Source organism: Watersipora subatra, chromosome 4 (assembly GCF_963576615.1).
Source record: "Watersipora subatra chromosome 4, tzWatSuba1.1, whole genome shotgun sequence".
NCBI classification, from domain to species: Eukaryota; Metazoa; Bryozoa; class Gymnolaemata; order Cheilostomatida; family Watersiporidae; genus Watersipora; species Watersipora subatra.
This window is the reverse complement of record NC_088711.1, coordinates 53,809,266-53,824,609: the sequence shown is the minus strand read 5'-3', so window position 1 is coordinate 53,824,609 and position 15,344 is coordinate 53,809,266. Positions and strand designations below refer to the sequence as shown.

At 37.5% G+C, this 15,344-nt stretch overlaps 2 pseudogenes; both read right to left on the bottom strand.

Annotated features, from left to right (window-relative positions):
* Positions 1–15,344, bottom strand: part of LOC137394353 (dolichyl-diphosphooligosaccharide--protein glycosyltransferase subunit STT3A-like) — a 166,954-nt pseudogene that overhangs the window by 68,812 nt on the left and 82,798 nt on the right.
* Positions 1,818–14,699, bottom strand: LOC137392912 (dolichyl-diphosphooligosaccharide--protein glycosyltransferase subunit STT3A-like; annotated as a pseudogene).

Below are 15,344 nucleotides of genomic sequence, written 5' to 3'. Positions count from 1 at the left end.
CCTCTCTTTAACTTGATCCCTTGTAAAGAAGGGTGGTGAAAGTTTGAGTGAGATCAGCAAATGGCAATCAGCTTTAGTCAGGCTTGTAGATGAGATTAAACGTCACTCATAAATGATCTTTGTAATATAGTTTATATAACTTTTCATTCAATGTAGATGCGAGATATAAATCCAATCTGTGTCACTGGCGGCCAACGCAGTGGCTTCGTGTACACAATCAATCATTTATAAAAAGGATTTCTTATAAAATCAATGCATATCGTATTTTTTTGCTAGTATCAGCACAGCATGGCCTGTTGATACTAGCAACAGGCCATCCCACTTAACAGATACAAAGGGACCTTTGTATTTGTTAAAACAGGGTACAAAGCATTTTATATTGAACCATACTATTGTAATGGAACCGCCGCCAATCTATTACTGCTTTACATTGAACCAACCACTTGATCAAGTAGAAATGTATAGATATATTTATATAAATAAATATATGAAAATGCAGTCGAAGTGTTTGCATACAGTGAACTGCATATGATAAGGCTTGTCCATGCTCTGCCTGGCTGTCAATTGTCTTGTTTCTTTTACATCGAAGGAGAAGATTTAGGCTTCGCTTTCATCTTTAAGATGGCCTTTTTTTGCCAAAATCTTTATTGATCTTCTATGTGCCAGCTCGACGGTCAGCCAGTCTGTTCTCTACTGTTTGGCAGCAGGTCGATCGTACTTCTAGGCGTCCTATCTCTGCTAGTCACAGTCATGTAGGGGCGGCCCGAGTCTCTCACAGTTGGTCTACTATACGTCGGTTGTCCGGCTAGCTGTGTATGACATACCCGGTCGTCCACCAACAAGTGAATGAGTTTTATTACATTTATAGTGCAAATGGGTCTATAATAATAATAAGCGCAAACTCGCATATACATCAGTTTCATAATTACTTTATTACAAACTACCCATAATCACAAATTGATGTTTAACAGATACAATGTATACAGTTTGAATCTGCTAGTAAACTATAACTTTAGTATTTAATCATAGCACAATTATTAGAGTAGACAATAATTAGTCCTTAGTTGCATGCTGAAAGCTCTGACATGTTAATGCTTCCATCCATTGTAGAACAGGCTCTTTCTAAACTATTAGTAGATTATGTTGAATATTCACAACTCCGCCATGTTTAGTTTATAATGTGTGATAAACATGTTACAGTAAGCTCTTTATTCATGTCAACCCGCTGATAAACGTAAGTGTTCTTTAAAAATGAAAGCTTCTAGATGGCTCTTCTCCACTCAAATACTGCAAGACTAATAGTAGAACAGTTAACTGTAAGGAGAGTAGTAAGCAGTAGTAGTAGTAGTCCCCAGTAGTAACCTATTGCTCCTCAATAGTAACCTATTGTCAGGTGGGATTTATTGCCACAGAAATAACCTGTGTAAATGTCTTTATGAACCAGGGCTAACCTAACAAACTAGTCCGTATACAACCAAGTTATGATGAACGTAGGCGGCCAGCCAATGTTGCGGTCGAACCATATATGAATTTGTGTTCTATAGAGATGAATAGAGCTGCTTAAACATCATTAGTTTTGTCCACCTTGTATTCATCTAGTACTGGTCTGCTAAATATTAATTGGTTCATTTACCTGGTGTTTACTAGGGGATTATTCAAACAATATTCAAGGTGAAGATGTCTAAAGACTCCTTTATGGACTGCTATTTGTCTACTCATCAAATCTGAAACCTGAGCCCTGGCATATCATACCTAATATCTGAACTATCCACTAGCAAAACAGACAAAACTTATACAATAAAGGCGACCGAGAAGTGCATAGGCTTTATTGAACTGTAAAACTAAGTTTAAACAGCATATTAAATTATTACTGATGCTACAAATCACACGTAGATCATGCATTCAAGAAAGCTACTAGCAGGTTATATGGAGTTATTCATGACATGAATCTAACCAGATGCTATATATCTCTGAGAGACATCTGTATCACTGTAGCTGAGCCATTGCGTAAGCTAAAGAATGTACTAGCATGAGACTGAGAAACTATACAAAAGGTTTGATGGGTTCTCTAAAACGCTTCGGTTGACCAAGTCTTTTACTTTGTATATTCTAACTATCCAATGCCCTGTGGTGTATGCCTCCTCCAACACATCGAGTTCAAAGTCCTTATTACCAATATCGGCATTACGTACTCTATCATATCCTGATGGCTTGGCTACAAATTTGCAAAAAAAGATGAAGAATGTCATAACAAACTGCATAAAATTGTAAACATCACGGCGCTGCTGATATTCCACCTACTCTGTCAAAATAGTACCTTTCTCTGTAAGAGATAATCCAACATTCTAATTGTCTATTGTAGTGGCAGCCAGTCAGGCACCAACACTGAGCGGTCTGGCTGGAAGACCAAGAAGTAGTGGCATGTATTATATGCAGAAGCAAGTCAGCTCGGCTAATGGAATCAAGTTGGCACAACAACAGGACCATCCCCGTTGTTATAAACAAAATGAGTCAGCTCAGTTACACTCAGCTTAGCTGACCCAATTATGAATTAGATACGACAGCCGAGTAACATATTCAAGTTACATCACTAAGGAAGATGTCTAGAGGCGATAAGCAGGAGCAAATAAGAAAAGAAGCATATAAAAGACTGCCGGGCTCATTCCAGAAGAGCAGCGCAGGCTCTCTTCATGACTGACGATTGTTGCACACACATTTGCTTTCATGTGTTTATACAATGTATATATTTACGCTGGAATATATATATATTCTTTGATGACTAAAGACTCTTGGTGTTTATATGTACTGCTTGACCGTCTTGTGGAGAAGTAAGGTGACCCGGCAGTTTCCTTCACACCCTCACAAATAAATGATTTCTCCAACTGAGATATACAAAAATCAGCTATAGAAACAAATATACACTCACTCTGCTCAGCGAAGACTGAACCAAATCTATAATAACAGAGCTTGTACATGAGGCAGTTGAGCAGAGATGGAGAACCATCTTTGTCAACCCTAAACTCTCCTTGCGAAGTGTAGTAGTCTGCTTTCTTTATGTGAGCGCTCTCTGGTGTTGAGCCGCCAATGCGTACGATCCACAAAAACTTGTTGATATCTGAAAAGAGCATTTTTTATGATTAGTACACAACATCGGCATACTCCTGTCGTGTTCTAAGAAGGAAAAGGGGAGAAGGAAGAAGCGGGAGCAGGAGCAGAGGTTGCGGGAACAAGAAGGAACCGGAAAAGGAGAGAGCGGAGCAGGGGAAAAAGCGGAGAAGGGGAGAGAGAAAAGCGTGAGTGAGAAAAGAGCGAGTGAGAAAAGCGTGAGTGAGAAAAGCGTGAGTGAGAAAAGCGTGAGTGAGAGAAGTGCGAGTGAGAAAAGCGCGAGGGAGAAAAGCGTGAGTGAGAAAAGCGCGAGTGAGAAAAGTGTGAGTGAAAAAAGGGTGAGTGAGAAAAGAGTGAGTGAGAAAGGAGTGAGTGAGAAACGCGCGAGTGAAAAAATAGTGAGTAAGAAAAGCGTGAGTGAGAAAAGAGCGAGTGAGAAAAGCGCGAGTGAGAAAAGCGTGAATGAAAAAAGCGTGAGTGAGAGAAGCGCGAGTGAGAAAAGCGCGAGTGAGAAAAGCGCAAGTGAGAGAAGTGCGAGTGAAAGAAGCGCGAGTGAGAGAAGTGCGAGTGAGAAAAGCGTGAGTGAGAAAAGCGTGAGTGAGAAAAGCGTGAATGAAAAAAGCGCGAGTGAGGAAAGCGTGAGTGAGAGAAGTGCGAGTGAGAAAAGCATGAGGGAGAAAAGCGTGAGTGAGAAAAGCGCTAGTGAGAAAAGTGTGAGTGAGAAAAGTGTGAGTGAGAAAAGAGTGAGTGAGAAAGGAGTGAGAAACGCGCGAGTGAAAAAATAGTGAGTAAGAAAAGCGTGAGTGAGAAAAGAGCGAGTGAGAAAAGCGTGGGCGGGAAAAGCGTGAGTGAGAAAAGCGCGAGTGAGAAAAGCGTGAGAGACAAAAGCGCGAGTGAGAAAAGCGTGAGTGAGAAAAGCATGAGTGAGAAAAGCGCGAGTGAGAAAAGTGTGAGTGAGAAAAGCGTGAGTGAGAAAAGAGCGAGTGAGAAAAGCGTGGGTGAGAAAAGCGTGAGTGAGAGAAGCGTGAGTGAGAAAAGCGTGAATGAGAAAAGCGTGAGTGAGAGAAGCGTGAGTGAGAAAAGCGTGAGTGAGAAAAGCGTGAGTGAGAAAAGCGCGAGTGAGAAAAATGTGAGTGAGAGAGGAGTGAGAGAGAAGGGAGTGAGAGAGACGAGTGAGAGACGAGTGAGAAAGAGAGACAAGTGAGTGAAAGAGAGATGAGTGAGAGAGATGAGCGAGAGAGATGAGTGAGAAATAAATGATTGAGAAAGAGATGAGTGATAGAGATGAGTGAAAAAAATGAGTGAGAAAGATGAGTGAGAAAGATGAGTGAGAAAGATGAGTGAGAGAGATGAGTGAGAGAGACGAGTTAGAGAGATAAGTGAGAGAGAGATGAGTGAGAGATGAGTGAGAGAGAGAGATGAGTGAGAGAGAGATGAGTGAGAGAGATGAGTGAGAGAGAGATGAGTGAGAGAGATGAATGAAAGAGATGAGCGAGAGAGATGAGCGAGAGAGATGAGTGAGAGAGAGACGAGTAGGGAAGAGAGACGAGTAGGGAAGAGAGACGAGTGAGAGAGAGCGAGACGAGTGAGAGAGATCGAGAGGAAGGTGTTCAAATGCAAGTTCATTGGAAAAAAGAGTTTTTACCATCTGAGGAATATCCAGTGAGACCACTAAATATAACAAGCACATATCCCACATCCAACTCTCTCGTGATTTAATAGGCTTTATCCTCAGGCGATGACATTGCCTGCATGACAGATAGTAAATGGGATCATACTGTGTAGCCAAGTAATAGATTTATTGAATGTCTCAGAATGAAAGAATAAGCAAAGTCAATGCTAAGATGCCCACCTGCCCACCTCTGGATATGTGAGTGTTGTTCCAAGTATTGTTGCCTACAAAAATTGTTCGGTTAGCCATAGCTGTTATCTGATATCCGTAATCCCACCAAGACATAATTTTTGCATCCTGGACAGAAAAGCAAGTGCGTATATAAACTTAGCGAGAGAATCAATGGCTAGCTATATAGTCAATAAACAACTAAGGCGCATTACAAAGGGAGGAGGCAAGTTCTAGAAGACCAAACTAATCAGAGAGTGAATAAAAAATCTTTAACCAATATGAGTGTTCAAATGAACAACAGACGTTGTTAACAGGTTCATAGTTAGTCTTGGATTTCAAAAAGTAAATATCACTTTAGCTACAATATTATTCAGCAAGAGTTAGCAGGACACGAATGAACATTTGCATTTTACGGTATTACTAAATATCACAGTGAAGAACATCCTTGTTACCTCTGGAGTGTTTTGCCTCAGCCAGTAGTAAGCTTCCCCGAAGTCATCAAATATAACATGGCCAACATCGCCTGATTTGGCGGAGAGAATGATGGAAGGAATGGAGTAGGCCTACGAAGTGACTCAGGTGCAGTGAAAAACATAGGTGATGAGGAAAAGGGTCATGGTGAAGACTACAACAGTGGCCACCTTCAAAAGGAAACAACTCCTCAATAAGTACAAGCCATAGAAACAATGCTCATAGAAAATGTTGAATTGATCTGTTTAGCCAAGCTCCATTTTCTATGCAATTTTCTTCTCGCTAACAATGGTGATGGTTTCAGAAGGTACCACTTTTTGAAGTCACTTCTAGTTCCCTCGGTAACTAAAGCTTGTAGATCTGTAGGCATGATATAGTCACACATCAACATTCTAAAAGTATTACATACAAGCTACTGAGAACCCTCCGTTAACCCACCTCATTTTTACATGGGTAGATGAGTTCTCTAACCATCTTTTCAAATGTCTTTTTACTGGGTGGTTCAGGTTTCTTTGACACAAAGATTGGATCCATATGTTTCATGTACAATGAGAGGATGGTGGAGACCCCGATGCCAGCAAGGATGCACATAACAGGAGCCAAGACCAACATAAGACGCACCATTACTCCCTACAGTGGCAAATACAAACAGCAATCATAGTTCTGTTGAAAATATTTTGGGTAAAATGAATGAATCACTTGAAATCATAGAGCAAACAGAATATCAAGCAAATAACAGTAAAAAACGGTCATAATGACAGATAAAAATCTCACCGGAAAATAGATACTTGTAAGGCCGTACACAATAATAAAAATGTTGGCATCCGTGAGCTTACTGAAGCAGAAGTACATTCCGGATGCAAAAGAAAGAGCTTTATAAAGTCAGGCACCAACTACAACAACAGGTGGTCCAAAGTTATGGAAAGTATTTTACTACTCAATACTCATTAACATTCTCAAATCATGGTCAGGTTAAATATGAAACTCAATTTGAAAGGCGTGATCTCCCCTTAAGCTACCTTGACCTTATCTGTACCCGATGATCATAACATGGTCCTCGTATTATAGTTTTTGGTTTGTATGCTCGGATCACTAATATAACCTAACAGCTATAAAACATCCAAATTCCATAGATGCAAAACTGTTCTAGATAACGTTTTCATACATGGAAACATGAAAACGAGCATTTGTAAGTCAAAATAGAATGAGCTCCATGCTGTAGGCCGATGCTCAGAAACTGAAGCTATGATGGGGATGCTGTTCTTAGCGTAAGATGGGTCAAGCAGGGAGTAGAACCTTTCGGTCCAAGGAGAGAATTTACCTAAACAATTACCAGATGTCTGTGTGAGCAATACTGAAAAAATTAAGCATGCCATATTCCAAAATTACTGCTAGCAGAAGCTGTGTATGTTATTTAGAACATTTTTGTGCAAACAATGTCTCTGTGATCATGACTGAACACGCCTGAGGCCAATGGAATGTTAACTTTGATGACTGGACATGCTCAGTTACGGAGAGCAGTTTTAGACTGGATACTATTCCTGTCAACACCAGTTGCCTTTTCTGGTTATGGAACTATAACCTCCTGCTCACAGGTCAGACACTCCAGTATGAATACAGACATGAGTGTTTACTTTTACTTTTTACTTATACCAACTATGAAAAGAACAATTAAATAAAAATGTATATATCACAACTATATTTAAATATTATGTAGATATAACAATACTATATGTTTGCTATGTATCGACTGTGAAGACCAGACTTAGCCTTCATTTCACTCAAAGTTTACATTAACTCATCAAGTTGATTTATTTTCAAGAAGTAAAATTCTTTCTACATAAGACATATGAAAGACAAATTTTATATAATAAGACATTAACATCATTAAACTAGTGTCTGTTTGTAGAGAGAAATAAAAGCTTACGGATGTACATGAGTTACTGTAGTCAATATTGAAGCCTGCATAAAAAGACAATTCATAAACAGAGTTTTACATATAAACAAACTAGTGAGAGACGGTGTGACAGATTTAAACTTCTACAATTACATTTTATAACAAACAATACCTGTAGCAGTGAGCAGTCCACCGACGACCAACGCCATTCCTCCAACAACAGTCACTATGGTCCTGAGCAGAAGGGTGAACTGGTCATATGTCATACGAGATCCGACATAGTCGACGAACGTATAAATCTGACAGAATCCAAACACGCCGAATGCCTATTAAGGAAGTGATAAGAACGTGATTAGTTATTAAAAAGATGAATTTCTGTGCTTCTGTGTTACTGTGAATATAATGTGACCATGGAAATGTTCCAATCTCATTATAGTTTGTAAACAGTATTAGGACAAGGTATAGCACAGCTGCAGTGTTTTAATAAGAGGACAACTCCGACATCACAACAATTCATCAAAGTTTGATACTGTTAACTCCTCAATAAGGCATATGTATGCTAAAAAACTGTACTACTCGGCGTTGCCAGGGTACTAAAAAAGTCTTTGGACCGAAAACTTATTGGTATTTAACATATAACATTTGAAATTGCTAGGTATATGCTTGGCGTTGCCCGGGTATTAAAAATCAGCTTATAAACAATGAGAAGTAATTGTTATTTGCTATTCCCTGCCACTTGCTATTAGCCTGGCCCATTGCCAATGGCTAATTTGAGTAAGCTTACTAATAAGAGCTAACTATTTGCTCTCACGATTGAGCAAGCATAAAATTACGCCACCGCTGTCCATGCCGTTACGTCATCATGTTGCGTCGTAATGGAGAACGGTAGAGTAATTGTTTCTATATAACAGCATATATTGCCTAGCGAATCTATCAAACTCGTCTGGCTTGTTTAGTAAGGTGTCAGACTAGCGAATAGGGGGGTTCCGATGTCTCATCATTTGCGATACAGAATCTTTATTCCAAGATTTCAATAGCTATAGCTGGGCATGCACACATACACACGACCAACTTTGAGAAATATATCTATATACAGTCAAACATGGATAACTCGAACTTCACGGGACCGAGCGAAAGTGTTCGAATTATCAGAGCGTTCAAGTTATCAGAGCACTGTCACAAGTCCATGTATTTACTTATTTATTAGTAGATACATGTACATATACAAACTATAATATAAATCAAAAGCACAAATGGCTTGTTTCAAATTAAATACTTCTAATGTAAAGTTTAAAACGTTTTTATCAAAAAGTATAGAGATTTTTCTATCACTTGAGATTGGTTTGTTGTTTGAGGTGACGTTATTGCCAGGACGTTTTTTAGATTGACACTGGCAAAACTTGATCGTTGTTAAAATGCTCAAAAGAAAAGACATCATTTTCTTTTGAGCGTTTTACCCATGATCAATTTTGTATATTGTATATCAAACTTTGTCATCATTGAATGTGTCCAGCTATAGCTATTAAAATCTTGGAATGAAGAATCCACATCGCCGAAGATTTGATCTCGGACTTCCAATTTGCCATTCCGACGCCCTACCAATTTAGCCACACAAGCTTGATGGAATCGCTAGGCGATATATGTCGGTATATGGGAGCAAACGGGCTACTGCTTTTGATCATGACGAAAAACTGTGGGTGTAAGTCACGGAGAGTGGTACTTCTTATTGGTCGGCTTACTCAAATTGTACCTTGGCAATGTGCCAAGCTGATAGCGAGTGACAGGCAACGCTCATTGTTTACAAGCTGATTTTAATATGCAGACAACAACGGCTAGCCAGGCTAGTTTATAGACAAATTAAAAACTAGACTAACAGGATGTATCTTAAAGGTTGACTTGCAAAAAAGTATACATTACAGTTATTTGGTATCAAAAGGTTCACCATGTTTTACTCTGTTGTGTTGTAATTGCAAAATATGTGGAAATGTGATTACAAGCTCGTAGAAGATGAAAAACAAACAGTTAATCACAGCCATCACGAAAACAGCCGTAGGTTGGAACCCCTCTCAAAACAGCTCAGATATGACGTAGTTGAACACGATGTGCTTCTGTTAACACCTTCATGCGACCTCATTCGTCAAAATACTTTCACGAATAAACTTCACGCATTCAATAAAACCATGTCTACTATCTTTAGTCATCTATTTCGTTATCATCGTAATGCTGTCACTTTGAGCACTGATAACTCAAAACGTGGCCTAAAAATCAGTTTAATTGTTTATTCTTAGCTGGAAGGGGCATACCATCCTTTGATAAACATGAGGAGCCTGTTGGTCACCTGTGCTGGTCGAAAAATGCACATTGTAAAAATTGCTTGCCCCATTTTTAGGAAATATGGGTCACATGATAAGATTATGACTAGATGATTATAAAAGGCTGAAAAGAAACTGTGAAGTAGCGAGCATCTACATGTATATTTGATGAGGGCTTTTTGGTAGAACCCAAAGTGTTAGTCCTAAACTAGTGCTCCGAGACGTTTTATAATGTGACTTTAATTGTCTTTTCATTTCGGGTGATAACACCATGTGTCAAAACAATAACCACGTCGAGTTGAGTACGTCATCAAAGAAAGGGATTCCAACCTACAGTCGTTTTTTAACTGTTCGTTTTTGAGCTTTTAGGAGCTTGTAATCACATTTCCACATATTTTGAACCTACCACACAACAGAGAAAGACATTGTGAACCTTTTGATACTAAATAACTGTAATGTAAATTGTTGAAAGTCAACCTTTATGATACCAATTACTAATTTTTGTATAGCAAACCTGATCTTAACCCTTTCACTGCCATCCATGTAGGAATTTAGCTTTTGGCCTACTGCTAGCCATTTTACTGAAAATTGCTGATTTTAGAGCATGATACATACTCATAATTTTTCAATTTTAAACATCGTTTAAGAAAAAATTGTACAAGTATATTTTATGTTGTTAACTGTTTTAAATGTTTACAAACATCACTATGCAAACATTGTCAATTTAGCTATACTACATGGCTTGCTAAAGCTACATGTATGTGAAGCTATAATTTTGTGGCTATATTATATAGCTTACTAAAGCTATGTAAAACTAAAATTTTGAAAATGACATCTTGTTGCAACACTAATATTAATCTCATCGTCGTCAGAGCTATTGCTTTCATTATTTGTGTAATCACTAAAATCGGAATCGGCCATAATGCCATCAACATAAGTATTTTTTAATTTTCTTACTTGGGAGGTGCTTGAGGGAGCCATGTAACAATAAATATTTTGAACATTAAAAATGAAAAATGTGCATTTTTGAGTTGGAAAATCCCAAACAAAGATTCAAAATTGCTTCGCAAATTTAGGCTTCTTTTATAGAGAAGTTTCCGAACAATACTGTCAATACCATAAAGGTACTAAAGGTCGTTGGCTATGTTGTCAACGAATAATAAAATTAGGTTACTATGCAATTGCCAGAAAATTCATACACGGCAGTCAACCATGGATTTCGCATAAATGCGCGTACGGCAGTGAAAGGGTAAAGGAATAATTTTATGCAGCAAACTTCACCCACTTTCAAAATCAACTAGTTTCACTATATCATATCTTTTGCTATCATATTTTAGCTTATGATAAGACAACTTCTGAATGTTTAAAACAATTTAAGTTTAACACTTTAACACATGCGCTCCAAATAATTCAGGGAAATGTTTACCTATCTGATTCACCTTGGATTCATAGTTCCGCTAGGGTTTTTCTGTACTTCCGGTGTATATAGGATTAAAAAAATTTTGTCTGTGCGTATACAATTTTTGTGTGTGTATACAATGTCAATATAAATTCATAGTTTCGAGTCCATTAGACTATTCGTTCTTGAGGCTTAGCAAAACTTCCGAAGGCAATTCCAGCTGACCGAGAACTAAAGAGCGGCTGCTGACAGAACATTAGTTCTTTTTGTACTTCCACACTTCCGGCTTATGAAACTTTTGCTGCTTTGTGCAGTATACTTTTGATCTTGTAATACTGAAGTTTCTAATACTAATAATAAGTTTGTAATACTAAACATGATCTCTTTCTAAGATCATCTAATCTTCTGCAGTAATATTATTATATATATTGTCAAATATATATATTTCTATTGCTTTGCACTCAGTGGTTTGTTTCCTTGTACAGCAGTAATATTATTATATATATTGTCAAATATATATATTCCTATTGCTTTGCACTCAGTGGTTTGTTTCCTTGTGCAGCAGTAAGGGGAACGCGCCAATTTTCCTGACACTATTTGCTATATTCAACTTCTCTTTTTTATTGAGTTTTACACTTTGCAATACATTACTTCTACTTTTTTCATTTGGTGATAAAAGGTTCGGAGCTCCAATATGATAATCAGTCCACAAAGAAGTGCGCTACCTCGAGTACTTTTACAGGCAAGTGGAGTTTGGTAACCGATATAGGGTGAAAAGGCTTGCTCGTGTGTACAAGGTTAGATTTCAAATTGTCAACCGTTGTTTACATATTGTGTATAGCCCTACATCTCCCCTTTTACCACAACGACGAGTAGGTACTTACAGCCATTTGTTCACTCGACTGTACTGGTTAGAATCCAACAAAGGAGATAAACAAGAGGGTACCAAGACAATAAACCTGTAACAAAAATACCAACAACTCTAGGATGAGGTTCAACAACATAACACAAAGCTATCACATGGCCATTACACTAGTAGACACAGATCCGACAAGCTTGATTTATGAATAACATGGCTCAGAAATCTGAGTAATCTAAATGGATGCCAATGCATTGGCTTTCTCTGAACCAAAACAAAATCAAGGGGAGATAATTCTCTGGGTCAAACATGCATACCGTGTCCTTAACTTGCTTGCTTTGATACCTAATGATAAATGGAAAATACAATTTTAATCATGTCTGAACAATTGAACAAAGGGTGAAGACTGCTTGTCTAATTGATATTATATTGATTGTGAATAATAGCCTAAACACAGGCTACTAAGTCGTAAGGTTGTACTACAACCGGATAACGAACTAGTGTACTAATGTAATTCTTAGGAATGCACACAATGTTTATTCATTTGGCGATTTAGCCTAGGTAACTCACATTTTACAATCTCCATTAACAGAAGAAAATAGGCAACTTTTTTAGATACGTTTTAAACTAAAATTTTATTTTCAAAAATGATAGTATAAAATATGTCATGAAGGCGAGTGTATCTCATAGAGACAAGCATATCTCATAGACGCAGGTATATCTCATAGACAAGATTGTATCTCATAAACGCTAATGTATCTCATAGTACTTACTACGCTGTAGGCTACATATATCCTGTGAGAGAACCTTCAAGTAACCATAAGTGCCAACAAGTGAAGAGGGATAAGGTTGATGGGAAATACATAGCCTCTCCGAGATGACACCTGACACCCAAGAACTGATGTGCATTATATACAAGGCAAGTAGTACAAAACTTGGACATACTAAATGCTATAATGCATCAGAGACAACAAGTCAAAACTCAGACATGAAAGGTGTGAGGCTCAGTCATACAAATTGTTACACAAACAATCCTATTGAGCTCTCAATGAACTTGCAAACAGCAGCAGTCACTGTAAAACCTATAAACAATGTTAACACTATTGTCTCAAACTAACAGTGATTATGACCCTTAAAAAAACCAAGTAAGAGATAAGATGACTCAGTTGAATCATCTAAGGAATATACTTCCTGTCTTTAAAAGTTATCTAACTATAATAACTCGGCTAAATGAAATGTCTCATAATAAATGGCTAACTTAATATAACAATATGAGCATGACAGGAAGGATACTAGAAATAAAGTAATATAATAGCATTAATAATTAAAGTAGTGATAATTAATAAATTTAACTAATAATTAAGGTTAAGGATAATAAAGTAAAACTAATCTATATCTTTACTACACATAATAATATCAGTGTCAGTCTGACCGTCTGTCTATCGTCTCCAAAGTTTAATGTTAGGATAAAATAGAGCATTCGACGAGACTACAACGCGTGACATCCAGCACCTACTTATTGCCTTTAAATATTTCTGAACAACTGCACAACTACTTAATCTCTGTACTTAACTCATTGAAGCCTAACGGCCACATTTGCGGCATTAAGTAGGGTGTGTCAGAAACCCTAGTGACCGCAAAACCGGCATTGGCACGACTCTGTTTACAATCCCTGTTTCTAAGCAACAACGCAAACCAATCTGTTTAATTTTTGCACGAGATGTTAGACCAGAAATTTCGCTTCCACTTGTAGCAGTTTTCAAATATCTTTACCTACTTTCTTCGTATTAATAACTAATTTTATAAGAAATATATCGTGAAAAAACCGATACGACTCGTCTTTTGGTAGGTCATAAATACTTGGGAGCGAGAACATGTCTTACCTGAAAGCTAGCTCAGTGATAAATATAAAAAGGAAACTACTAACCATGTAAAAGTAGGCAACAGAGCAAACACCAGCTCAAAAGATCGAACCAGTTTTGACAAGTTTAATCCAGAGGTAGTAGGTTAAGAGCATGCAGAATATGGCGATTCCTTCGTTTTTCATAGGAACCACCGACAGACCTGAGCTGATAGAGCCTGGTACTATGGAGATGAAGGCAGCAGCCACCGACCCAGCTGATTGATCCTGCATGAAGTGAACAAGGCATTTCCAATTTTTTCCTTTAACTAAACTCTACTTATGATTTATACATCATGCCAGGCTATGATGATGCTCCTTCTGAACTTTGACCTCTCTCTCATATACTTGCGCTATCACTTTGTAGTCACTATGTAGCAAATATGTTGTAGTTAGAAAGTTCCATAGAGTTCATGTAACCCTAAGGTTGAGGTATATAAGATTATGTGATGCATACAGTAACTGTATAATTATTGTAAAATAACTACATATAGATTATAATTGTCATGTAAGACTACCATAAACTCAAACCTGCTATAACTGTCATATAACAAGTTAAAACTCGAATAAAAATTAGTCGCCAAATCCAATCTTAATAAGAAATATTGACAGGCAGTGCAGGTAGGTTGAGATGTAACACAAATGGGATACAAACTAAGACCTGCTGAGTGAACAATATATAAAAGTTGAATGAGTATTTCATTTTTTGTCATTTCAAGTCAGCTGAGAAATGTACAACCCATATCTACGTATTTGCTGCTTAGAAACACACATTTAACCCTCATGATCTCTGCAACAAACCTTGAGCTCTTTGGTCAGAAGGTATGGAATAGAAGGAGTGAGGCCCGAGAAAAATGGGAACCAGGGAAACGCAGATGTTTCTGATGTCAAATTCCATGTTAAAATAGTGCAAACTTCAAACAAGGCAGCTGATGTGACCATCAAACCTGGATACCAATGGAAACACAGCAGACTTTACTACAAGAGCCTTAATTTTTATCTATAACAATAACACATATAATGCCAGTTATCTATACTTTATCTGCCACTAGTTAAAAAAATTGATCTGTAAAAGCCGGAATGATTTTAGTTTCAACATAGGAAAAATGGAAACATGAACAAGCGTGGGTAGCTAAGGAAAATTAATGTGCAAAGACTCCTTTGACCATTATTATTATTGTGCCATTTGATGGCGAGTATATATATAAGAGGTGTCATTAAAAGAGATTACCGTAGGTTATTCCTGTTAAAACTAATATCAGAAAACAAACACTAACTAAACCATTCTCCTTACTATCACTATTATGAGCAAAGTCAGTAAATCTGTCAAAGGTTAGGCCATTGTCAAGACAACATGATTATAGCATAGCCATACCAGGATGCTAGATTTGAACCCAGATACTTATCTATCTGACAATGTACTCAACTGTCAGAATAAATAAAGTAGCCAGAAACAGTATAGCAGATTTTTAACCATTTTTAACAAAGCTTCATAAATAATTGGCAACAATTCAAAACATTCTAAAAACAAAACAGAAATAACCTTGCCTAAAATTCT